General features: G+C 38.3%; 1 protein-coding gene across 4 annotated transcripts in view; it reads left to right on the forward strand.

The window, feature by feature from the left end:
• Positions 1-9,416: 9,416 nt before the first annotated feature.
• Positions 9,417-25,737, forward strand: part of myt1lb (myelin transcription factor 1-like, b) — a 142,952-nt gene continuing 126,631 nt past the window's right edge. For all 4 annotated transcript variants that reach the window (XM_087779839.1, XM_087779840.1, XM_087779841.1 and 1 more), the window contains exon 1: positions 9,417-9,576. The gene's annotated coding sequence lies outside the window, so the exon portion shown is untranslated. The remainder of the gene's footprint in view (positions 9,577-25,737) is intronic.

A 25,737-nucleotide genomic window follows, 5' to 3' on the forward strand; every position in this document is an offset into this window, starting at 1 on the left:
AAATATAGTCACCCATCTATTCACACATCCATATATATACTCACCCATTCATTCATCCATCCATAAATATAGTCATCCATCTATTCATTCATTCATAATTATAGTCACCCATCTGTTCATCCATCCATAAATATAGTCATCCATCCATCCATAAATATAGTCACCCATCTATTCACACATCCATAAATATAGTCATCCATCTATTCATTCATTCATAATTATAGTCACCCATCTGTTCATCCATCCATAAATATAGTCATCCATCTATCCATAAATATAGTCATCCATCTATTCACACATCCATATATACAGTCACCCATTCATTCATCCATCCATAAATATAGTCACCCATCTATTCATCCATCCATAAATATAGTCACCCATCCATTCATCCATCCATCCATTAATATAGTCACCCATCTATTCATCCATCCATCCTTCAGTTCGAAAATCCATCCATCCATCCATCCATCCATCCATCCATCCATCCATCCATCCATCCATCCATCCATCCATCCATCCATCCATCCATCCATCCATCCATCCATCCATCCATCCATCCATCCATCCATCCATCCATCCATCCATCCATCCATCCATCCATCCATCCATCCATCCATCCATCCGTCTTAGTCCTTTCGTCCGTCCATCCATCCATAATTCCTTTCTTGTCTCTATCCATCCATCTATCCATCCATCTATCTATCCATCCATCTGTCCATCCTTCCATCTATCCATATACAAATCCCTCAATTCATCATTCTAAATACCCATCCATCTATAAATCCATCCCCTCATCTACCTATTAATCCGTAAATTCAACCATCCATCCTTCCATCCCTCAGTTCATAAATCAATCCATCCATCCATTCATCCATCCATCCATCTTCCAAGGTCAGTCACCCTTATGAATTGATGCTGAAGTTGATGAGAGACTGAGGTTTTTAGGGAACATTATGAGAGTTTTCTTCATGGCAGCAGTTTCTACTGGTTATCAAGTCGAACACATACGTTGACCTGAAGATGTCAGTCGTTTTTCTTCCGTGTGTCGACCAGAAGCTTTGAGATATTTATTAACATCATTCATTGACAAACGTTTTTCAATCATCTCGACATACTTCATAAACGGATCGACAAGCCCTCGAATGAGTGGAGTCCACTTGTTTTCACGAAGTTTTTTCCTTAACTTAGTCAAAAAAAAAAACGAAATCCATGGATTTAGACTCGAACGATCCAAGAGAAGTTTCTCAGTCGCTGAGACTCAAGATTGTTTTAAAAATATCTAACAAGTTGTAAGAAGGATGAGTAGAACCTCGACCCTCTGAGGACTATTTTCTTTCATGTCTGACACGTTTGTCGTCCAACTCCGAGACGCACAGAAGAGAACGGGTCGGATCTTGTTATTCCTCCCTCTCTCTCTCTCTCTTTCTCCCGGTGCACCAGCAATGCAGCCTCTCCTCCCTGAAGGTATCACTCTCTCTCTCTCTCTCTCTCTCTCTCTCTCTCTCTCTCTCTCTCTCTCTCTCACCCTCTCCCCTCCCTCAGTCCCGCTCCACATCGAGCCTTCACCTTCTCCCACGCTATCATCTGCAGTCCCAAATCACTCCGTCTCCTCCTCCTTCCTCTGGCCCGGCTCGCTTTCTCAGCACTCACATCAACCGCCATCCCTCCATCCTTCCGTCATCCCTCCATCCTTCCTGCAGCTACAAGTTCCTCACTGGCTTTTGTTCTTCAGTCACAGGGAAAGTTGGTGCGTTTGTCTTTTGTTTCAAACTTTTTTTTTGCATAATCAAGACTTGTTTTCACTGTGGAGGATAGAACATCTCTCCATCCATCTATCCATCCATCCATCCTTCCCCCAATCCAACCATCTATACATACATACATCATTGATTCCTACACCTATACATCTATCTGCCTGTTCATCTCTTCATCCATCAGTCCACCCATATCCATCCATCCATCCATCCATCTATCCATCCATCCATCCATCCATCCATCCATCCATCCATCCATCCATCCATCCATCCATCCATCCATCCATCCATCCATCCATCCATCCATCCATCCATCCATCCATCCATCCATCCATCCATCCATCCATCCATCCATCCATCCATCCATCCATCCATCTCTCCATCAGTCCACCCATCCATCCATCCCTCCATCCATCAATCCGTTCATCCATCAATCATCTGATCATTTGTCTTTCCATCCATCCATCCATCCATCCATCCATCCATCCATCCATCCATCCATCCATCCATCCATCCATCCATCCATCCATCCATCCATCCATCCATCCATCCATCCATCCATCCATCCATCCATCCATCCATCCATCCATCCATCCATCCATCCATTCCAATCATCCATTCATCCCCAACCCAGCCATCCATCCGTCCATCCATCCATCTGTACCATACTTCTTCTGTCTGTCTGTCCGTCCATACATCTATCATCCATGCATGCATCCATCCATCCATCCATCCATCCGTCTGTCCCATCCATTCATTCATCTATCATTCATTTATCGTTGCAGCAGCCAAGAAGATCCCAAACTCTTCTGCTCTTCCAAGAGAAAACCAAGGCTTTCCAAGGCCACTTCCGGGTCTTCCCCAGTTCCTCTCCCTACCTGGAGCTATTTCTCAACAACAGGCTGTCAAGTCTTCTTTTGATTTCTTAAAAGCATTTCAGCAGATTTTTCAACACTCTTTTTTTTTTTTCTTAAATTTTGCTTTTCAGTAACTTTTCAATTTACTTCAGTTACTTTGGTGGCAAAGGTAACAGCGACGACTAATGAATGAAGAGGTTTGCCTTTTGGCTCAGCTTTAATCACATTCAATACAACACATACATTGTTGATTCGTTTTATATTGCTTGACTACCTTTTTAATTTTATTTCTTTACCTTCGCTTCTCCTGGTCATCTTATTGGTTAAATAAATAAACATTTAAAATGAAAATAAAATGGTTTTTAATTTGGCATTTAAATCCAGCTCTTAATATGTAAAGCATCGTCCTAAAAAAAACAGAATACACTCCTCGACTGCCAGTTTACAAACTTAAGTTGGTTTAGATCCAGCGTAAAAAAAAAGAAAAAAAAAGGATTTCCATCAAGTAATGATGCTAGTAAATAAAATTATCACTTTGCTTAAGGCAGATGTGTCAGTTATGGGGGGAGTCGGGGGGGGGATGTCAGCTGGAGCCAGAGGTTCTGTGAGGCAGAGGTTGCCAGAGCTCCACTTCCATCCAAAACCCCCCCTGGAGACAAGCCTGAGACAGGAAGATGGAAAATGTAATCTTCATTCTGTTTAAGACGAGAGAAGATTTGTATTTATTTATAGAGGTAGATTTGTTGTGTTTCACTTCGGTGATGAAACTGTTTCAAGGTGATGCACCGATAAGTACTTTAATCTTATTTTTAAATCTGATTTAAAGCGTGACAAACGTACCAGAGACACGCTTTCGGCAGTTCTTATCCCAGAATCTCACCTGTTACTTTTTTTAAAATTAATTTGTTTAGTTATTTTGACTCATAGTGATAGTTTTCTTTATTAAATCATGTATAAGTAAATACAAATTATTATTAATAGTATTGAAAAAAATATATATATATATATACAATTAAATATAAAAACATGAAGTTGAAAAATGTATTTTAATTTGAAATCATGTTTATTTAAGTTGACTAGAAATACAAGTCAATTATTTTAACTATGAAGAACTCTTAAAATATACCTTTTTAATTAATTGTGGAAATTAGTCTATTTATTAGAACGTTCGTGCAGATGAAGTAGACATGTGTAAAAAGAATAGAGGAAAAAAAAGTGGTTATTTTATAATGGAAAAACATATTTTCTCTTTTTTTCTTCTTTTTTCGATGCCGGAAAACTTAACAAAATGTTTTTATCTTGCTTTTTAAATGCTGTATAATGACAAAAAATACTCTTCTTGATTCTTAAATAATAAAAACATGCAAATGTGTTGCTTTTAAAACATTTCTACAATAAAAAAAACACCATTTGGATCCCAGACATCCTTGTTTTTAGCTTTAACTTCATCTTCGTTTATTTTTTTCTCAAGAAAAAGTTAGAAACTCGTCTCCTCCGCCGGGAGTCCAAGAGGAGCTGTCCGTGGTGCTGAAAGTCTCTGCTGACCCATCAGGCGGGAACACGTGTTTGCCGTTTCAAATGAGAACATTTGCTCTATTAGTTTTACGATCTTGTTTTGTTTGTGAAGCACATAATGGAGAGAATTTATCGCAACAGACCATTTTAATGAAGTCAAACTTTATGCCTCATGTGTTTTAAAATGATCGGTGAAGTAACGTCGGGGGGAACGTTTCATTCTGCTCACATTTAAAATGTTTTTCTCGCCAAATCTGATGTGTTTGTTAAATGTGTTTTGTGTAGAAAATAAAAAAAAAGTAATATTATTTTTGGGCTTATATGAGCTATCGTGTTGCTTGAGACTGTGTGTGTGAGAGTTGGAAATGATTATTAAGAAAGTAAATTAATACAACTAAACTTAACATAAACTTAATTAAATTAATCAGAGAGTACCTTAACAACAATACTACAATAAACTGTTGTCCCTCAAGGAATCTACAAAAAAATCAGTTTTCATTTTAAAATATTTCTATTTGGTTGTGGGCATTTGTTACTTTATTATTAGAATTACTAAACAATAGGTTTTTAAATACGTTTGATATTTATTTTATGGTGTTATTATCACTAAATTTAATTACATTTATTTGATTCTGGTTATTTTATACTGGAAATATATATTTTCTTTGTGTTTTGTGTACTTTTTGATGCTTCATGTTTCAACAAAATGTATTTACATCAAATTAAATTTTATATTTCTTCTGTTTTTTAACAATATAACTGATTTAATTCTCAATCAAGAGGAGCATAACAACAATACTGAACTGTAATCTCCAAATAAATCAGTTTAAATCTTAGAATATTTCTGTAACTTATGATAAACTTGGTATCTCTGTGGAAATTGGTCTCTATTTAAAATAAATGCTAAATTTTAGGTTTTAGGTAACTATTTTTTATTTTATTCATTTTATTTTTTATCTTTAATTTTAGTTATCTCTATTTGGTTCTGGTTATTTTATACTGTAAACATATCTTTTCCTTTTTGTTATGCATAGTTTTGGATGTTGAAAGTCTCAACATAATGTATTTATGCAAAATTAGCATATCAACAATTCTAATCTGTAAATTAATATTTAAAAAAAATCGAATTCATTTTCCAAAACGTCCCTTATAAAAATATTTTTTATTTCGTATTTTTATTATAGACCTACAGCTATTAAATTTGAAACAATGTGCTTTTTTGTGTTTATATATTTTTAGCACTCTAGCCAAAAATACTTTCAGAATATGTTAGCAACTTTTGTTTACTACTTCAATGATTTGCATGTTAGCATGTTAGCGTGTTGGTTTGTGAAGCACTTTACCGAGTTTCCATAACATAAAAGGCATTAAGTTACACTTCTTAAATTCCTTTTTTCCCCTCATTTCATGAACTTTTTGGATCTTTTAAGGATTCTCCTGCCATCCGTGTCCAGAAACATGTATTACCATAAGGCGCTAACACATGCTAGCCTTCAGCCGAAACAACCCACTCTGCATTTAATTTAATTTAATTTAATTTAACTCACTATTGATCACGAATCCACGTGGTGATAGAATTTTTTTAACGGCGAATTCCTCCCTCATCGACGTGTTTCCTTGTTTGTCTGGGAACGTGGGTGGAAATTAATCGTGCTTGATTGGCATTAGCATAGCCAAATATATACGAATTTGAAACGGCGAATGCTGAAATGCCTGAAGGGCGTTTGGGTCCCAACCCACCAGAGTGCTTATCATGTCTTGCTCAACTGCCTGCCAGCATTGTTGGGGAGTGTTGGTTCTGCAAAGCGCTGTGGCGTTTGATTTGTTTTGGAGAGAAAAATCCAAACGTGTCGCGTGCTAACAAAGTGATCGTGGAAGTCGCCTCCATGAGTCGACGACACCACCATCTCCTGCTGATGGTGAATAAATTGTCACGTCTTGTCCGGTTGGAAAATGAACCTAATTTATAATCAAAATATAACCTCAGCTCTTGGATCTGGATTAACATTCCAACGATCAGCTATTCTTAGACGTATTCCTGCACAACAATGTCACCTCTTCTCGCCTCGAAGCTTGATTAGACGGTAAATATCATGTTTTCGGTGTCGTGCCGTTTTTCGGTGCTCAGCGTGTGGACATTTTTTTTTTTTTAAGGTCTCATTCATCTTGTCTGCTGGTCTCTCATCTTCTGCTGCTCAGCCGGGCCGGCAGCCTGGGATGTGGAGAAAAAAAAAAAAAAAAAAAAAGCTTTAATTAATGAGACTTTCCGTTTGCAGCTCCCTGCCAAGTCTTCTGAGTGTGTGGAAGATTTTTGTCTCTATTTTTTGTGTGTGTGTGACTTTGTGTGTCACATCCCCCACGGACACTATGAGAGATTTGAGTGGATGCTAAACCTTTATTTGTATATTTATATATATCTATGTTTTTCATTTCAATTTATTGCATTTTTGTCACATTTGTTGCTATTTACAACTATTTTCTTGCAAGAAATTAAAGGGTTATTTTTAAGTAATGTGTGGATTTAAGCGTGTCTTAAATAGATCTTGGACTCTATTGTATCATCGATATTTGTCTGTTTGTACAAAACTCTCTTTTCATTTAAATATTCATTTCAGTTTTTTCTGGAGCTAAAATCTAGATTAATATAACCCCGCCCACTCTCCTGTAATTGGTCAAGTGTCCATGTTGGTCACTGCGTGTCATCAATCCCCCCAAGTCTCCACCTTCAAGGGACTCGTTGTATAAACAAAGCAGGGCGTGATTACAGCTGGCTGGAGGAGGAGTGAAGCCATTATTACGTCATAATGGACTCCACTCTGGTAACCTCTCGTTCGCCGGGATTTCAGTTACTTTATAACAAAACTAGTTAACCATAACCCCGCCCACTCTCCTGTAATTGGTCAAGTGTCCATGTTTGTCACCTAGGGTCATCAATCCCCAAAGTCTCCACCTTCAAGGGACTTGTTGTATAAACAAAGCGGGGCGTGATTACAGCTGGCTGGAGGAGGAGTGAAGCCATTATTACGTCATAATGGACTCCACTCTGGTAACCTCTCGTTCGCCGGGATTTCAGTTACTTTATAACAAAACTAGTTAACCATAACCCCACCCACTCTCCTGTAATTGGTCAAGTGTCCATGTTTGTCACCTAGGGTCATCAATCCCCAAAGTCTCCACCTTCAAGGGACTTGTTGTATTAACAAAGCAGGGCATGATTACAGCTGGCTGGAGGAGGAGTGAAGCCATTAATTATGTCTCATAACCTCTCATTCGCTGGGATTTCAGTTATTATTATTATTATTCTATCTATCTATCTATCTATCTATCTATCTATCTATCTATCTATCTATCTATCTATCTATCTATCTATCTATCTATCTATCTATCTATCTATCTATCTATCTATCTATCTATCTATCTATCTATCTATCTATCTATCTATCTATCTATCTATCTATCTATCTATCTATCTATCTATCTATCTATCTATCTAACTTGTCATGTGACTTGGTACATCAGGTTCTAAATACAGGATATATTATTTAAGTAAAATACCTCTTAAATTATACTTAAAAAAATCCATTGTTTGCCAATTATTTCCAATGGTTGTCTCCGTCCACCACAATTTAGCGTCTGCGATTCCCATTTAGTTCGCTACACAAATGATGTTTGTTCGAGTGTGAATACAAAAACACACACTAGTGCCACGACCTCAGCTGTTGTTGTTTAATCATCCGTTTATCGTATTTCCGTCTTGTTGTCGCACGGCTAATCAAGTTCGTTCTTCTATGAACATATTGTTTAACATCTCATTATGAAGCTGTGAACACATATTGGCAAACTATTCTTTTTAAAGCTTCTAAATGCTTAAATGTCCGAAGCTAACCATTAGCTAGCGTCTTTTCTGATAGCAAATGTAGTTTAAATAAAACTCCTACAAACATTCTTTTGTAACATTCCTCCGGGTACTCCTGTTTCCTCCCACAGTCCCTAGCCTTTTGCTGTTGGAGAAGGATTCTAAATTGACTAATGGTGTCTTTCCAGGGTGTCCCCCTTCCTCTCACACCAGCGCAGAAGTCCTTTTTTTGGGTATTTTTGTTTAGGGAATAAGTTAAAAAATGGATTTCAGGATCGTCTTCTAGCTTCATTTCAAGGTTTCATCGTCACTTGTATGGCCTCTACGCGTTGCTCCTTAGAAAAGAGCAAAACGAGCAAAACTTGAACGTAATAAACAATCAAAACATACGCCGTCACTCATTCCAAAATAGTTCTCAGAGACAAAGAAGCTAACGTCGCTAACGGTGCAGCGGTTAAGACACTACAACACACCTGGGCAAAGTGCGGCCCGGGGGCCACATGTGGACCTTTGACTGTATTCATGCGGCCCTCGAGAGGTCAGAGTAGAACGTAGACATTATTTCCGACAGCGTACAATTGAATATTGCGTCTATTGTTGTATTAACTCTGAATATATACAGATTTTTTTTTCGTTTCTGATTTTTTTTTTTTTTTTTTTTACTTTTATGAAGATTTCTTGCCCATCAAAATTAATGACATCATATTTAGAGGAGAAAAGTTATTTTTCCTATCAGTTTCTTTTACATAAAAAGGTTTAAAAAAAGTGTTTTGACATAGTCAGGTTTATTTTATGCTGATATTTCTTTCTCTACTATTTTTACTTGCTTTGTCTTTTCAAAGTTTTTCTGTCATATTTTAGCTCTTCGCTCCTCTCCTTTGGATTGACGGCCCCTCAGTACAGTCAAAGTATATGATGTGGCCCCAGAGGAAATTTAATTGCCCACCCCTGCACTACAAGTATACTTGAATCTATGAATGTATGTAAAAAACGAGCTCCTTGGCAGATGTATGCATCATCTTTGAGACTTTTCTTCCTCATATTTCCTTCCTGGATTAATTTTTCCTCGGCTGGGGCTCGGTGAGGAGAGCGTAACCGAGCACCCAGAGGCAGAAACATAAATTGCCTCCTATGCCGCTGCACTTGTTTCACACGCATGCCCTCCTCCCGCCCCAATCTGTCCTCCCCCCCCACCACCCACCAACCCCATCCTCCTCACCCACCCCCCCGAAAAAACACCCCGCCTCCATCTCCACCCGGGGCCCGTGGGAAGAAGTGGGAGCAGACAGTCTGCAGCCCTGAATATATGTATAAGAGGAGGAAGGGAGGGCGGACATACATGCACGGAGAGTACCCACAGACTGAAAGGAGAGAGAGAGCGAGAGAGAGAGCGCAAAAAAAAGAAGGAGAGGGAATAAACACACTCCCTCCCTCTCTCCCTGACACACACGCTTTAGGGTATACCAGTCGGCATTGGCAGTCCTCTCCTTTGTTGTTTCTGCTATTGGTTCGTCTCGGCAGCATCACGGCGTGCGCCTCTATCGCAGGGGTGTGTGTTGGTGTGTGAAGGATGCCACGAGCGCCAACCAGGGTAAGTCCACTCCTTCCTCCCTTTTCTTTTTTTTTTCTTCTTCTTTCTCTGGAGCTGCAGTCTCTCCATCTCGCCCGGGATGCTCGCTTTCCCTCCACCTACCGCACACATCACAGCTCTCTCTCTCTTTCTCTCTCTCTCTCTTGCTTTCTCCTCATGTGCTTTCTCTCCCTTTCAGTGTCTTCCTCGTCTCCTCCCTGCTTCCTCTCTCTCTCTCTCTCTCCATCTCTCTCTCTCTCTCTCTCTTCAGGCTCTGCCTCATTGGTGTGTCCTGATTCCCTTTTTTCCATTAGGCTCCAGGCCCATTGGTCGCCTGCCTTCCAACCATCATCTCGACTCCTCCGTCCCTCTGTTCGTCCCGCTCTGCCTTCCTCCTTTTCCCTCTTCATTCCCTGTCATCTTTCAAGTCGTGAAAAAATGAGTAGCGTGCGGCGCGAGAGCAGAAGTTACCGGTGAGCGAAAACACAAATTTGGAGGAGACTCTGGACAAACGGGAGGCAACAAAAAAAAAAAAAGTTTATAGAGAAGACCGCGGCCGGTAGGTAACTTCTGATTTCTTCTGAAAAAGGGATGTTGGTCCTTTTGTTTCTGTTCTCTTGCTGCTGCTCTTGGAGGCAAAAACTTCAAATGTCTGACATGTTTGTGGCGTTTCAAGCTGTCTTGACTTGGGATTGACAAAGTTACAAACTACTTTCCGCTCGTCAAGGATCTGTGTTGTTTTTTTTTTGCTGAGTGTGCGCCTGAATACTTGTGCGTTGTTTGTTGGGGTTTTTCTAAAAAAGCAGATTAAGTGAGTCGTCCTTTTCGTAAAGTGCTGCCGATTCCTTGGGTTCGATCTGTGTTCTTTTAGCCAACTAGCGAGCATCGTTTAAATAGTTAGCATCAATTTGTGAATTCCACCTCCATTAATCCAGGACACAACCATGTGTCAGGGCTTTTAGAAGTCAGTTTCAATCAATACATATTGAATTAAAAGCTGTTAATGCAAGACAAATGTTGTGGTAATGAATGTCCCTTTTTGGCTTTTCAAATTAAAATACTTGATCTTGATACTTGATATGATCACAAATTCCACTTTATCAGTATTTTTGTCCCAAAAGACAAACAAGCTTTTCTTAAAAACAGTGTATAAATGAAGAGAGGACTTCAGTCTTGGCTTGACACGAACAAAAAGTTGAATAAAGTTAAAGCCATGATTTTTCTAGGAGCAGATATTAAAAGTTGTTTATGTCTTCGACCGATTGGAATATAACTTTTTTTTTTTCCTCAACTGTACTGCTGTTCCCTGCTGCAGGTTGTTGGGAGATATTGAGCTATTTGTGATGGTGGAATCGCAAAAATCTTCTAAGCATACTTTCTGAAAGCAAGTGGATTTGATTGCTTCTGGGGGTCAGGGTGGATGTTGTAAGACCTCATAAGTCACGGGACTCTTGGACGTGTCAGTATGTTTTTTTCTTTCCCGCTGTGGCTCAGGATCATCATAAAGAGTCCAGAACAAGGTTGAAAAGTTGTTGAAATCAGCGATGATTTATTATGACTATTGGTGCTAAAACGGAAAAAATAAGTTTGCCTTAAGTGACTCTGAGTCCAATACTTGAAGTCCCATAATGCACTGCAACAGTTGATGTGTTGTATCCGTAAAAGTGTTGCAAAAACTTCCACAGCTCAGTTTATTTTGAAGATTCGGGTGGAAACGACATCGTTAGGCGTCACTATCAACTGGAAACCAACAACAAAACTTAAAACAAAAAAAAAAAAACTGAGATGTTTGCATCCACACAACTCCCGCTGGTCTATATCGCAACCCACACACACGCCGTTTCCAGCTGCGTTCAGACAATGCAGATGTTGTTGTGCGTCTCTTTGTGTGCGCTCCCGTGGGTGGCGTATACTATAGACACACAGCAGATGGCAGATGCACCGCAACATGTTTCATTCTGTCAAGACAGCCCAAGCTTTTTTTTATTTTTCGGAAATAAAGTGAGCTCCTCGTGTGTTCTCTGCCTCCACCAAACGCCGTCGTCTCATGTCAAGATCAGTGAATTCCTCAGGCGATGAAAAGGAAGTTTGGGGTATTATCCCAGTGACGGCGAACGTGGTGACACAACGCGCTTAAATGATCGTAATTTTGGGTAATAAATGACACAGTTTTCACTATTATTATGACCACAAACCCACTCTTTCTTACCTGTGAGGTTGTTTATCAAACACCTATGCTAGCTAGCTATGCTACATTTGCTAATCGAGACACTTTCTTTTGATTCGTCCAATTTTAACAATTCTTACGAAAAGTTTAGCGACGCTTAATGCATATGGAGTTTAACTCTTTATTTTGTTTCCCAAAAACTGATTTCTTATCAGGAATAGTTTTTGAAAACACTTGGATAATAAATGAAAAATATAAATCTACAGATATAATAACTTCTTAGAGTGATGTTTAGTTGGCGGGTACTGTTCCCGCAACATAACAAAAATGGCTTCAAGTGTGAAAAGTCTGCTTTTAATCCATATAGAAAATTCAACCTTGCACTTTTCAACTTCTTTCAATTTTTTCCGATTATTCTAATTTTTTATCGAAATTGTGTCATTTATTCCTTTTTCCTTTGACACTTAGGAAAATAGAAAAAGGACAACTAGACCAAAACAATAATAATAATAATAAAAATAATTGTCACCTCTTATTTAATGTATTTAAAGTTGAATATATGTGAAAACAAATAATATTACGATCATTTCCAGTATATCGTTTAACACAAAATTATGTGTACGAAAGCAGAGTTTGCCGACATTTTCTTCCACCAAGGATCGGTTAAATGTAGGCATAACTTTTATATAGAAATATCAAAAAATAAAAACAAGAAGCAAAAAAATTCCATCCCACCAAAACGCTGAATCAGCAGAATCTCTACCCATATATAGTTTGATTTTAACAAGTTTTCACTAGTTTACGTGCTTATTTTATTGGGCTAACCTGATCGTAACAAGCATCTTAAATCATCAAGAGTCACAGGCTTACGATACTTCAATGAATATAATACTTTTCAGACAGTAATCATGAATACAAAAGACATCCCCGGACCCCCTCGGTCGACCGACTCCAAAGTGTCACAATCGGACTCGGATCAAAACATCTCGACGTCCTCGATAGCCTCGGATTCCTGCGCCCACTCTGAGCGGGGAAGCCATCAGATGCACATGAACACACTATGAAACAGCTCTCGTGTTAATAAGCTGAGCTCTGACGGGTCGGTGAGCAGCGAAGCACCGTCGGACTTAACGCAGCAAATGTGAAGCCAAACAGAAAATGTAATCCCCGATACTTAGACGCCGTGGCAGTTTTATTGAGGACAAACTATAAGTGGACAGTTATTTTTTACTGCCACTAATAAACCGGACCTCTCTTTTATTCTCTCGCCAGTCGTCTACGGTGTTCGGCTACACGTGAGTTTTGAATTTTTTTCGGCGTGGTGGAATTTACTTTGCGAGCACAGCGGGGGATTTTTCGCAGTTAAACAAGGATGTCTCACTAAATAAACCATGATTCTTAGATTATAATTTATCCCTTGATGTCAGTCTGTCCAACTAATTCTGGCAATTTAGGTCCAACATCTCAAGAAGATACTTCTTCTGATTTTACTCAATCATGAATCCCAAGAAAAGTTCCAGTAAATTAAATGTACTCTTGTATTTGGACTCTTAAGGGCCAAAAAAAGTCAAACGAAAAGCCCCCCCACACACCTTCCCAGCCGGTCACAGCAGGAGTCCAGTAACACTGAGTCTGGTTCTGCTCGAATTTTCTGCCTCCTAAAATTCTGTTTTTCTTCGCACTGCCGTGCTTTGATTCACTTGCTGTTTTTCTTCCCCCCCAATGTAGTTAAACGGTATTTAGTTGACTTTTTTATGATTTTATACTTAAAATAACATTTTATTTAACTAAAAATCTCAAGTTAGGAGAAAAAAAAAATACAAAAGTGCAAAAGAATAAGAAGCTTATTAGGATATAAGTAGACTTGTGCCATTATATAATTAAAAAGGTTTATTTTATTACATGTTATTTCATTTAATACATATTTTAAGATGGTATATTTTTAAATTATCATTAATTGATTAAACGAGAAATTATCACAAATCTTAATTTAATTTAATTTTTATTTTAAAGTGCAATACACCTTCCTGAATAGTGATTAAAAAAAGAAAATCTAAATGAAAAATATTTAAAGTATAAAAATGGGGGGGAAATCATGAGTATTTTATTAAGATAGTTCCAAAAAACAATATCTTTCAGGAGTTATAACTTATGAAATATAACAAAATATAAAAATATACTTTTTAATATTTATGAATGTGTGATTGCTTTTTCTTTTTTTAAATTATATTAAATATTTTTTTTAAATATTACAAGAGAAACATTCAAATTTAAGATAAAATACAATTTTTACTGTATTTATAAAATAATACAATTTCAGTCAAGTGATTATAAAGACAACTAAATATATTTAAATGATAAAATTGGGGGGAAAATAATATATATATTTTAATATATATTTGTATGGTCCAAAAACAAATACATTTCAGAAATTATATCAGGAATTGAAATGGTGTTTACCGTCGTTGGCGGCCACTTAAATACAGGCTAAAGCAGTCCATGAGGCATCATTATTGTCTGAAATGTGTTTGGTTTTAACCGAAAGTACATGTTTTTTTGTAAGTAAAATTGAATTGTGGAACTTTCACACATCATGCCGTATTTAAGTCAAGTTTGTTTAAAATATGAAGCCGTAAACTTGTGAAAATCTTCAGAGTCTTAAACACAAACACAAACATTGGCAAAAAGTCTCTAAAAGCTAGGAGACGCACACATACAGAACACCATCGTCGGCATACAATCAAACATACAAAGAATCTTGTTGATTTCATGCAGTTATTTGTAGTTTTTTTTGCAGGTCTTTTTTACTTCTTTCTATATGAACATCGTTGGTGACCCTTGATCTAAAGGCTCGAGTCAAATCCTGAATTCCACAGCACTTCTTGTGGAATCTAAAAAACAAAAAAACGGTGCCGGTGGGTGGCACCGGGGCCCGGCATGCTGGCCTCGGCATGCCGGGGCGAAGTCATGTTCTCTCCGATCCTGATCCTTCGGCAGGAAAGAGGAAGTACACGTCCTGCCTGTTAGGGGCCGAAGCGCCCGAGTGTGTTAGTGCGTGTCTTCGCCACCGCAGAGCCTGATGTGCTTTGCTGAGCAAACCGAGGACGGCGGAGAGACAGCCCAATGTGATTAAATTAGAGAAGGGAAAGCACGCTACCCGGGTCGCACCGAGACCAAGATTGCAGGAACACCCCCCCTAACACCACCACACACACACACACACATCTATTCTGTGAGTGAGGTGGTTGAGACTCACACGGGCTGGAGAGGGACAGGAAATTGGGTGTTGATGAGATTGACGAGGATGGACTGTAAGGTCAGAGGAAATGATGCGTTGGTGAGACGATGCCGCATACATTTAAAATCCACACGACTCTCTCTCTCTCTCTCTCTCTCTCTCTCTCTCTCTCTCTCTCTCCCTCTCTCTCTGCAAACATGGGGGCGCTGCTGTCTCTGATTCCGTTGCAGTCTAATGAATGAGCCATAAAAAAAAAAAGGCCTGGTGGGAATCCCTTTTCCGAGCGGGACGGAGGTCTGAGGTGCACGGAGTTCAACATACTTACAGCATGACTGGCTGCCGCGCTTAGCATGTCTGAGCATGACACTGCATTTTCTAGAGGCTTTGAAATATTCATCAGGACATGCGAGGGTTTTTTTTTCCGGAGGACTGTGAGGTAATGACTGAGGAGAGGCCAACGGAAGCAGGAGGAAAAGCCTTTAGGAAAAAATAAGTAAACATTTATTTACAATTACATTATGTATGTTTTGTTGTATTTGTCAACATGAATCTTCTTCTTTTTTTTTACTCTATGCAAAAAATATAATATAAAATATAATACTGATGAGGATACATTCACTATGACACTGGTACTGATGACAATACTTTAACTTTGATACTGGTACTGATGACAATACCTTCATTTCAATACTGGTACTGATGAGGATACTTTCACTTTGATGCTGTTACTGATGATGATACTTTCTCTTCAATGCTGGTACTGATGATGATACCTTCACTTTGAGAGTGGAACTGATGATGATACCTTGACTTTTATACTGGTACTGATGACAATACCTTCATTTCGATACTGGTACTGACGACGATACTTCAACTTTGAGACTGGAACTGATGATGATACCTTGACTTTTATACTGGTACTGATGAAAATACCTTCATTTCGATACTGGTACTGATGGCAATACCTTCACTTTGATACTGGTACTGATCATGATACCTTCACTTTGATACTTGTACTGATGACGATACCTTCACTTTGATACTGGTACTGATGACGATACCTTCACTTTGATACTGGTACTGATGACAATACCTTCATTCCAATACTGGTACTGATGACAATACCTTCATTTCGATACTGGTACTGATGACAATACCTTAATTTCAATACTGGTACTGATGACGATACCTTCACTTTGATACTGGTACTTATGACGATACTTTCACTTCGATACTGGTACTGATGACAATACCTTGATGTCAATACTGGTACTGATGACAATACCTTCACTTTGATACTGGTACTTATGACGATACTTTCACTTCGATACTGGTACTGATGACAATACCTTCATGTCAATACTGGTACTGATGACAATACCTTCACTTCGATACTGGTACTGATGACAAGACCTTCATTTCAGGACTGGTACTTATTACATAACCTTAACTTTGATACTGGTACTGATGACAAGACCTTCATTTCAGGACTGGTACTTATTACATTACCTTAACTTTGATACTGGTACTGATGACAATACTTTAACTTCCATACTGGAACCGATGTCAATACTTTAACTTCGATTCTGGAACTGAAAAGGATACCTTTTACTTCAATACTGGTAGTGATGTCAATACTCTTACATTGATACTGGTACTGATGACAATACCTTCACTTTGATACTGGTACTGATGATGATACCTTTATTTCAATAATGGTACTGATGTCAATTCTTCAACTTGGAGATTGGAACCGATGACGATACCTTCACTTTCATACTGGTTCTGACGACAATACCTTTATTTCGATACCTTCACTTCGATACTGGTACTGATGACGATACCTTCACTTCGATACTGGTACTGATGACGATACCTTCACTTCGATACTGGTACTGATGACGATACCTTCACTTCGATACTGGTACTGATGATGATACCTTCACTTTGATACTGGTACTGACGACAATACCTTTATTTCAATACTGTTACTGATCACGATACCTTCACTTCGATACTGGTACTGATGACGATACTTTAAATTTGAGACTGGAACTGATGACAATACTTTCACTTCGATACTGGTTCTGACGACAATACCTTCACTTCGATACTGTTACTGATCACGATACCTTCACTTCGATACTGGTACTGATGACAATACTTTAACTTTAAGACTGGAACTGCTGTTGATACCTTGACTTTGATACTGGTACCAATGTCAATACTTCAACTTGGAGATTGGAACTGATGATCATTCTTTCACTTCGATGCTGGTTATGATGACGATACCTTCACTTAGATACTGGTACTGATGTCAATACTTTAATTTTGAGACTGGTAATGATGACGATGTTTTTACTTCGATACTGGTACTGATGACGATATCTTCACTTCGATACTGGTACTGATGTCAATAATTCAACTTTGAGACTGGAACTGATGACAATACTTTCACTTCGATACTGGTTCTGACGACAATACCTTCACTTCGATACTGTTACTGATCACAATACCTTCACTTCGATACTGGTACTGATGACGATACTTTAACTTTAAGACTGGAACTGGTGATGATACCTTGACTTTGATACTGGTACCAATGTCAATACTTCAACTTTGAGACTGGTACTGATGACGATACTTTCACTTCGATACTGGTACTGATGATGATATCTTCACTTCGATACTGGTAGTGATGTCAATATTTCAACTTTGAGACTGGAAGTGAAAAGGATACTTTCACTTCAATACTGTTAGTGATGTCAATACTCTTACATTGATACTGGTTCTGATGACAATACCATCACTTCGATACTGGTACTGATGTTAATACTTTAACTTTGATACTGGTACTGATGACGATACTTTCACTTTGATACTGGTACTGATGACGATACTTTCACTTCGATACTGGTATAGACGACGATACCTTCACTTCGATACTGGTACTGATGTCAATACTTTAACTTTTAGACTGGAAGTGAAAAGGATACTTTCACTTCAATACTGTTAGTGATGTCAATACTCTTACATTGATACTGGTTCTGATGACAATACCATCACTTCGATACTGGTACTGATGTTAATACTTTAACTTTGATAATGGTACTGATGACGATACTTTCACTTTGATACTGGTACTGATGACGATACTTTCACTTCAATACTGGTATAGATGACGATACCTTCACTTCAATACTGGTACTGATGTCAATACTCTTACATTGATACTGGTACTGATGACAAAATCTCACCAGTTTCTCATAATACTAACTAGTAACAGTACTCAGACGTCCTTATTTAGATTTGAGGTATTTCTTCATCATATTCCTTGAACCTTAATCCTCTTTTCAACGCGTTATAATTATCATTAGTCCTTCAAATCACTCTTTAAGCTCTTAAAATACAAAGTCAATTTTCCTTCACTACATCATCCCTTTTTTAGATTTACTATAAATTCATCTTTCTTAAAAAGAAAGTCAGGAATTTAAAAAGCCTAACATCAAAGGCTACATAAGGTCATTTCCATTTTTTACTTTGCGACAAGAGTATCTTCACTTCCTCCTCTTGTTCTCCTTCACCTGGAGTAACCCCCCTCTCCACTAACCCACCCCCTGAGGAGACCCTCCTCTCTGGATGAAGGTCTCCGTCTACACTTCCAGGCTTCGTATCTCCTCCACACAGAGCAGATCCCTTCCGTGTCTCCCACCGTGAAGACCGGCTTTACAGCCTCCTCTCTGGTAACCCGACCTTGACTCCAGCCTCCTTTTGCATCTCATTTTCCTACGTCAGATCTTCCCCGAGCCTTCATCTCCCCGGTCATAATGGGAGTCGACGGACGGTGATTGTTAGTGTGAACATGTATCCTTTAAAAAAAAAAAGGGGAAAAAAGGAAAAAAAAATCCAGAGGGATCGATGTTTTTCTTACCAATCTTCTAGTCGACGGTGTCAAGCCGGGTCAGCGAGGGGATTGATCCATCTCAGCAGACATAATGTCGATACTGACGTCTACTCAGTGTCAGATGAAGGCGCGCTCGTGTCCTTCACACATGCGCACCCCCCCCCACCGAACCACACAGACTATTAATTACGCCACATTCGTCGCTCTCAGATGGTGATTTAGGGAAAGGAGACTAGGGCGAGCCACTTTGGCCGACTATTTCGGGCTTCATGTAACTATGTCAAGACTCTCTCGGCAGCGGCTTTAACGCTGTCGTGGCTCAACTTGTGGGGATTTTACTGAAGGATAAATATGTTTAAAGTAAGATAAGTAATACAGATACTCACAATTATACAATGACTTCCCATAAGAGTAAAACTGATGTTCAAGAAAACACAATTAGTGTGTAAAGGAATAACAAACAGAAAATTAATTAGAATAAATCGAGCCTCCAAAAAAGAAAAACATCATAAGACTCATATTGCGATCAAAAGAGTCTTTTTAATTCATTATCATTATCGATCACAGTTAATCTCCTATGTGCAGTTGATACAGAACTCTGCAGCGAGAATTCTGACCTGCTCCAGTAGAAGAACTCACATTTCTTTCAGGCTGTTGCTCCTAAACTTTGAAACGATCTTCTTCTCTCGCTTCACTTTATGATCTACTGACTCCTTCAAGGAACACCTTAAGACACTCATTCATGCAGGCTTTTCCTTGATTCTCTTGAGACTCCTGTGTTTGTCTCGCTGTTGTCTTGACCTTTTAAGCATTTATTTTATTGTGTATTGTTTTGATTGTTAAAACGCTTTGTGACCCTGGTCTAGAAAAGCGCTTTACAAATATTACCTACTTACTTACTTTAATGTAGTGATGGGTTGATGAAGCTTCGTGAAACAGTGTCATGTAGGTCAGTAGGTGGCGCCATCAGTTTAAAAATGTTGTAATGTTTTATCAAAACAATTGTTCAAAACTAAGGAAAATAGTGCAGAGACTGCCATCTAGTGGACTCTGAAAATAATGACACTGCTTCACGAAGCTTCATCAAACCATCATTACTTACTTGGTGAGTTTAACCAAAATTCAAATTTCTCTAATTTTCACCCCCATGTCGACTATGGGTTGGTTTTATTATTAGTAATCTGTGTCTTTTTGGAGTTATAGGCAGAAATGTAACTCCAAAGACACTTAAAAACATCCCAATACCTCAATACCTTTTATCTCTAAAGTCCCCTTTGTCTTGAAGCCTCGACATGAGAATTTGTAACGAAAACATACAACTATATTCTATATTTTATGTTTTTTTTAGTATGGGAAGCTAAAATACTAACATGCTACACAGACAGGAAACAATCCCAGTGTCTACTGGCTACGCTATAGACGCCCAGTATGAAGGTATTTGGACGATTGAAATTTGATTTTTGGTTTCAATTCTATGACATTACAAAATTGTTAGCAAACAAATATAATCAAAATAGAAGATTTTTTAAATCATTTTTATTAAAACTTGGTCTTGGCCTGATTTTATTCGGAATTTCAAAATAAACCCTTTTCTCTTTCTTAACAATATTCAAAAGACTGAAAGAATGTTACCATACATTTTCCTGAAATGAAGGAAGATCGTTCCGAAGCTTAGGAGCAACAGTCTAGAAGGATTTCTCTCCTCTGGTCCTGAAGCGTGTTCAGGAACCATCAGTAGATTCTGATCCACAGACTTCTGAGCCCGAGCTGGGGTGTAAGGCTGGATCAGATCACTGATGGAAGGTTTGACTATGAATAGATCTGAAAGTAAGAACCTGAATTTAAAGTTTATCCTGAAAGAAACTGGCAGCCAGTGAAGAGTTTTAAGGATAGGAGGAAATGTGAGTTCTTCTACTAGAGCGGGTCAGAATTCTCGCTGCAGAGTTTTGTATTAACTGCAGGGGAGACAATACAAATTAAATATTTCCTAAAATATTGTTTAAGTTCTAGTAGATGGTAGACTCATGTTGTAGCTAAACTTGCTAGATAAAACTAAAAATAAGATAAGAATAGTCTTTTTATCAAAGATTTTTTGCGAGGATTTACCCAAAATGATCATGAGCTTGTGACTCGTCAAGACGCTTGTTTCAAGTTTAAAAAAAATAAAAAATAAACCTGTGGACTAGTATAAGTATAACAGTGTGAAACACAAACTCTATATACAACTATATAAATCTACTGCTGATTCAGCCCTTTTTTGTTTTGGTTATGCAAGTTTATTTCCACTGTTTTTTTTATCCGGGGAACATCAAAGGAGTCTGTGGTACAAATAAAGGTGGGGGACCCCTGCGGTGACTAAGGAATATGGATGACGCTGAGCAAAGCTCTGTCTGCGTGACCATCCATCACGTGGTCGGAGTTGAATCCATAACGGAAACATGACGGACGACGAGGTCCTGGAGGGGAAAAAAAATAAAAAAATCGACTCATTCCCGGTCATTTCTCTTGAAACAGAAGCCGTAGCTTCGGCTGTACATTTTCAAACGATGGATCGAACGCAGGAATGTACAGTAGCGAATAAAAAGAAGCCCGAAAAAAAATGTGGCGTCCAGCGGCGACGGCACGGCTTCCCGCCGTCGCACACCTCGGCGTCTCTCTTCGGGGTGGATCACATGATCTATCTCCTGGCGGGCAGGCCAATTAAAAACCAATCAGGAGGCTCGGAGTGAGCTGGTAATGGGAAAGCTACGGCGGTGGAGGAAGTGGGTCTGATTAATGGACACTTTCACCTTGTGGCATAACAGCCTCCCACACACATCCATCACCCCGGGGGACGACACTCACCCGGCGCCGTCATACGTCCCGTCATCGACACCGGCGAACGCCGATCGCGACGCGGCGAACGTTCACGGTGACGGCTGGAATGTTGGGAGCCCTCAGCGAAGAGTGAATTATTGAGGGAGCGACGCTCCGGCTTCAGCACGGAGGAGCGTGTCTTCGGTGGTCGAGGTGCGACGACTCGACTGATGCAAAAATTAAAAATTAAAAAGACGGTCAAAGTCAAACACGATAATTCGCTGTTTCAACTGTAGCAGTAGAGTAATGACTTCATGTGTCTGTCTCTCTGTCTTTTTAACTGTGTGTCTGTCTCTCTGTCTTTTTATCTGTGTGTCTGTCTCTCTGTCTTTTTATCTGTGTGTCTGTCTCTCAGTCTTTTTGTTTATATGTGTGTCTGTCTCGCTGTCTTTTTATCTGTGTGTCTGTCTCTGTCTTTTTATCTGTGTGTCTGTCTCTCTGTCTTTTTGTTTATATGTGTGTCTGTCTCTGTCTTTTTATCTGTGTGTCTGTCTCGCTGTCTTTTTATCCGTGTGTCTGTCTCTCTGTCGTTTTATCTGTGTGTCTGTCTCTCTGTCGTTTTATCTGTGTGTCTGTCTCTCTGTTTATCTGTGTGTCTGTCTCTCTGTCTTTTTATCTGTGTGTCTGTCTCTCAGTCTTTTTGTTTATATGTGTGTCTGTCTCTGTCTTTTTATCTGTGTGTCTGTCTCGCTGTCTTTTTATCTGTGTGTCTGTCTCTCTGTTTATCCGTGTGTCTGTCTTTCTGTTTATCTGTGTGTGTCTGTCTTTCTGTTTATCTGTGTGTGTCTGTCTCTCTGTCGTTTTATCTGTGTCTGTCTCTCTGTTTATCTGTGTGTCTGTCTCGCTGTCTTTTTATCTGTGTGTCTGTCTCGCTGTCTTTTTATCTCTGTGTTTGTCTTTCTGTTTATCTGTGTGTGTCTGTCTCTCTGTCGTTTTACCTGTCTCTTTGTTTATCTGTGTGTCTGTATCTTTTTTTTATCTGTGTTTCAGTGTCTCTGTCTTTTTATCTGTCTCTCTGATAATCTGTGTGTCTGTCCCTCTGTTTATCTGTGTGTCTGTCTCTCTGTTTATCTGTCCGTCTGTCTTTCTGTTTATCTGTGTGTTTGTCTTTCTGTGTGTCTGTCTGACTCTCTGTCTGTTTATCTGTGTGTCTGTCCCTCTGTTTATCTGTGTGTCTGTCTCTCTGTTTATCTGTGTGTCTTTCTCTCTCTCTTTTTATCTATTTGTCTGTCTGTCTCTCTGTCTTTTTATCTGTGTGTCTGTCTCTGTCTCTTTATCTGTCTGTCTGTTTATATGTGTGTCTGTCTGTCTCCCTGTTTATTTGAGTGTCTGTCTGACTCGCTGTCTTTTTATCTGTGTGTCTGTCTCTCCAATTTTTTTTATATCTTTGTGTCTGTCTTTCTTTCTGTCTTTTTATCTCTGTCTGTCTCCCTCTCTTTTTATCTGTTTTTTTTTAATCTGTGTATGTGTCTGTCTCTCTCTGTGTCTTTATATCGGTGTTTTATATGTGTTTGTCTCTCTGTTTACCTTTCTGTCTGTCTCTTTATCTGTCTGTTTATCTTTCTTTGACCTGTTTGTTTGTCTCTCTTTGTATCAGTGTGTCTGTCCCTCTCTCTATCTATCTGTCTGTCTGTCTGGTTGGCTTTCCATCCGTCCATCTATCATCTATCATATTTAACTAAATGTCTGTCTATTTGTCTGTGTGTCTGTCTGTGTATATACGTCTGTCCTCCCTCTCTCCTCCTGTCTATCTGTCTGTTCCTATATGTCGACGACACATGGTAAACCTAATGACTTGTGACCAAAAATCGAATATATAAAAAAATAAATATATTATTTATCAAGCACGTTGGAGACGAAGGGTTCCACGCTTCACCTGTCAAAGATTAAAATGTTCATTTTACTATTATCGGTAGATATTTCAGTACATACGAAACCCCATAATAAATCGGCGATAAGTGAAACAAAAGTCGAAGAGTTCTAATCTACGCATCACCTTGAGAGTCGAACCAGATTACCTGAACTGTTTCGAACCGTCGTCAAAAACCCTCTCGTGGCAGAGCGGATGCACGGCGGAGAAGAGAAGTATTAAACTGTGCGAGCTGCTGTGACCTACTTCACACAGCCGAGCTGCTCGCTGTAAATAAGGATTTTCATAACCTGGTTTGGCCTTTTCCCATTAGAAGCACAACTGTGTCTTGAAAGATATTATGAGGAGCAGCTGTTTACAGAGTAACTACTACACTGACACGGTTTGAACCTCCGGGCTGTGCTCTTCGTTGTCATGCCATCTTCATGGTTTTTGGAGGGAATGGACTAAAGGGTGAAACCGCAAACACGGATGAATGTGTGGAATGTACGGTTCGCGATAATAAGAAGCTTTTTTAAACATGACTCGGGATCGGCCAGTGAAGTCATTCTTCTTAACGCTGTTCTTTTCTACATCTTTTCAAGGCTTGAACAACATCACCAAACAAATCTCTAAACACACAAAAATGCTACGATACTGTGCACGTTCCTGGTTATTTTCTTCTTAAATGGTCTAAAGTAGGACTTAAAGAACCTTAAGAAGCACTCATTTTTTTATTTATTAAAAGGAATATACTGTATATTCATTAATATTTTATAAATATGACATAACTTGCTCCTGATGAGTAACAATATAGCAAAATACAAATGATAAAATGGTTTATTTGTATTAATACATCCTCAACAATGCAATTTTCCTTCACAAATTCCTTTATTTAAGGTTAATTTTGCGTTATATGCACCCAAAAAGACGACGAGTATTTCCCATTTTTGTGTTCTTCCATCAATAGTACAGTCATGATAGAGATATAAATAAATAGATTTATTTAAATAAAGATATCTTTTCTCACCACGAGAATAGATTACTTTGTCATGTATGGCCAAGACGGACCGTTCAATCTTTACCATTAAAAAAAACAACAGCCATATTTTATGAACTTATTTTTGTCTGAATATTTCTGTAGTACTTGTGAAGAGTTTATACCTTTTTGCAAAACCATCTTGTCTCACATGAATTTGCAATAATGTTTACATCATAATGACACATATTCTATAATTCGTTTATAATATTTTGTTTTGTTTAAGGTACAGTTAAGTCACTTTTAAGCATCTCAACACAAAACATGCTTGTTAGCATTGTTAGCTGGCTGTGATAAAAATGTTTACATCATACCTATTTTTAATTTATTTTAGTATGTTTTATTTTGTTTGTTAAGTTGCTCTTAAGCATCACAATATGAAAATTTTGTTAGCGTTGTTAGCTGGTATAACAGCAACATTACATCATGATGACACCTATTTTATATTTATTTTATGAAGTGTTTCGTTCTGTTTAAGGTACAGTAAAGTTGCTCAAAAGTTTCTCAACAAAAAACATGCTAACACATTTTTTAGCTTTGTTAGCTGGTATTAGAACAACATAACATCATGATGACAACTATTTTATGTTAATTTTATGACGTTTCGTTTTGTTTAAGGTACACTAAAGTGGCTCTAAAGGATCTCAACAAAAAAAATGCTAACAATTTATTAGCATTGTTAGCTGCTATTACAACAACATAATATCATGATGATACATATTTTAAATGTATTTGGTGACGTTTTGTTTAGTTTAAGATACAGTAAAGTTGTTCTTAAGCATCCCAATACGAAACATGCTAACAAATTGTTAGCTTTGTTGGTTAGTATTAGAACAACATAAAATCATGATGACACCTACTTTATATTAATTTTATGACGTTTCGTTTTCTTTAAGGTACACTAAAGTGGCTCTAAAGGATCTCAACAAAAAAAATGCTAACAATTTATTAGCATTGTTAGCTGGTTTTACAACAACATAATATCATGATGACACATTTTAAATTTATTTGGTGACATTTGTTTAGTTTAAGATAGAGTAAAGTTGTTCTTAAGCATCCCAATACGAAACATGCTAACAAATTGTTAGCTTTGTTAGCTAGTATTAGAACAACATAACATCATGATGAT

This window comes from Callionymus lyra, chromosome 18 (assembly GCF_982586985.1).
Source record: "Callionymus lyra chromosome 18, fCalLyr1.hap1.1, whole genome shotgun sequence".
NCBI classification, from domain to species: domain Eukaryota; kingdom Metazoa; phylum Chordata; class Actinopteri; order Syngnathiformes; family Callionymidae; genus Callionymus; species Callionymus lyra.